This window comes from Morone saxatilis, unplaced genomic scaffold (genome assembly GCF_004916995.1).
Source record: "Morone saxatilis isolate NCDOM2014 unplaced genomic scaffold, NCSU_SB_2.0 Contig20, whole genome shotgun sequence".
Lineage (NCBI taxonomy): Eukaryota > Metazoa > Chordata > Actinopteri > Moronidae > Morone > Morone saxatilis.
In genome coordinates this window covers 630,767-633,223 of record NW_023339763.1, presented here as the reverse complement: position 1 = coordinate 633,223, position 2,457 = coordinate 630,767, and the positions used below count along the sequence as shown (strand labels likewise).

The following is a 2,457-nucleotide window of genomic DNA, read 5'->3' as shown; positions in this document are numbered from 1 at the left end:
CTTCAACATGTGGCAGGAGGAGCCAGGGATTGAACCACCAACCTTCTGATTAGTGGATGACCCACCTGACTCTGTCTCTGAGCCATAGCTGCCCCAGAGTAAATTTAGATTTCTAACTTGCCCTTGAAAGACTAAATACCCCTGTACGACTGCATAAAGGGGGTTAGGGTCACGCCGGTTGCCATGGAGATAAGGAGGGTAGCTGGAAGATAAATGATTATCTAAACATTGTTTTTACAGACCATGTATGATTGTATGACATAACCACAAATGGAGGGTGGCTCTGTGGATGTTTGGTGCAAACTGAACTTATAAAATAAAAAAATTTAACTCACAGGGTTTGTAATAAAAATAATATTTAGTAGAGTTTATGTAAGGACAGTTAAAAACATTACTATGTATATATTCAATGGTTTTACACTGAAGAATGTGTTAACACATTAGTTTGACAGCATACAAATGTGTTACTAAGTATATATTTACATAATATATTTATGTATTTTATATATATTTATATCAAATATATATATATGCAGTTGCCTAAAAAGAAATAAAAATGCTGAGTGAGGTCAGAATCTGTGTATGAAAGAGTTGTAAAATAATCAGTGAAACTGTAACACCAACAGTTGACCAGCAGATGTCTCCACATTTAAACACAACTTTAACTCAACACCAGCTTCAGAGAGCGTCTTCACTCCTCCTCTTCATCTTCACCAACATGTTATTTATTTATGGACATTCGTGGGCACACCGAATCCACTGCTGGCTTTTAGATATTCTATTTTTTACATAACATTTTAACATTTGAAGTTTGTGTGTCTGTACTCTTTGTAAACCGTCTGGTTGTGTCATGTGTTTGCACTAATAAAGTTCCTTAGAATTGGAATCATGTCTGTCAAACCTGAACCAAGTCATTTTGAATCAAGATTTTTACAGTGCAGATTGTTTTCACTCCTAAACAGGTCAAAGTTCACACACACACACACATTCCTGCAGCAGGTTGAACCAGTGACGTTTCACTTACTTCACTGTAAAAACACTCACAGTTGAAACAGCTGATCAGTATCCTGACAGCTGATTGGTTGAGGTGAACACACCTGAACCAGGTGCAGTTTAACCCTTTAATGCAGAGCTGTGAGTCCACTTTAGCACCCCGACAGGTCCTCACAAAGACAGACAAACAACAACACACACACCTGGAGAGAGACTAAATCTGGCACTTCAGTTTTTATGAGTGCAGGTAGTGCTGCAGCAGGACGATAACGTGGACCAGAACAGACGGCGACAGGTGAGCAGATCGACAGGTAGACTTATAGACAAGTTAACTGACAGACAGGTGAGCAGATCGACAGGTGTTGGTTTCAGGAGTTCACATCAAGGTAAGACAATGAGTTTTAAAGTTTTAGGATTATTGGTGAAAGTACTTTTATGTTATTCTTATACTCCATTACTTTTGAGAGGGAACCGCATTGATCAGTCTGATTACAGTTACAGTAATACAGAATATAAATACATGATAAATTATATTATTATGATATTATTATTATTATTAGAGATAAAGTCATTAAAGGTTTAAGTCAAACTTCTGAAACTTCTTGCTCTCTGATTTATGAATAATTAACAGTTTTACTGATAATAATAATAATTATTAATAGAACTAAAACACCTTCCAGGTGAACTGCAACAACTGTCTGATGACATCATCATGGGGACAACTGTCGTGTGTCAACTCATGACTCATACATGTGATGTCATCACCAGATTGAAAACATTACTACAAAATAATCAGTATCTGTAGAGATCAATACCTGCAGCTATCCCGTTTACTTACTGGAAATAAAGTGATCAATAATCAAAATCAAATGATTCTGAATCCAATAATATTAATAATAGTTGTGAGTTGGTTCATCAGTCGAGTCGTTGCATTAGCTCTGTAGGTAGAAGCTGATAACACTGTCTGTCTTCCACTGCAGTTACAGAACTGTTTTATTTGTGTGGCTCCAAATCATAAAAGTTACCTCAGGACTCTTTTCACATAGAGCAGTCTATACCGTTCTCCTTCCACTACACTACAGTCCCTTCATGTGTCAAATTCAATAAAGGTTCTTATTGTCCTTTCTTATATTTTCTTATTGTTCACTAAACTTTAAGAGGCCGCTTCATCATAGAGGATTATCCTTTATTGGTTTATAGATTCAGAATAACAACACAGATGAGTCAGATAGTAGAGTATCATCATTTATTGTCCACAGTGACACCAACAAAGTCCACAAGAAAAACTTCAGCTGATCTGTGAGACTCCAAATAAAGTTCATCAGTCTGAAACCAGTTTGGACTATACCCGTAGATACCGATTCCACATCAAATGTCACACTACACTACTTGGGGTGGCCAACCAGTCAGAGACTAAGAGCCAAATTTTTTACTGTGTTACTGCAAAGAGCCACATCATACACA

General features: G+C 36.9%; 1 protein-coding gene across 1 annotated transcript in view; it reads left to right on the top strand.

The window, feature by feature from the left end:
* Positions 1-1,257: 1,257 nt before the first annotated feature.
* Positions 1,258-2,457, top strand: part of LOC118331698 (arf-GAP with Rho-GAP domain, ANK repeat and PH domain-containing protein 1-like) — a gene marked incomplete at its 3' end in the record, with an annotated part of 9,504 nt that continues 8,304 nt past the window's right edge. Inside the window, 1 exon segment of the mRNA XM_035666764.1 lies at positions 1,258-1,379.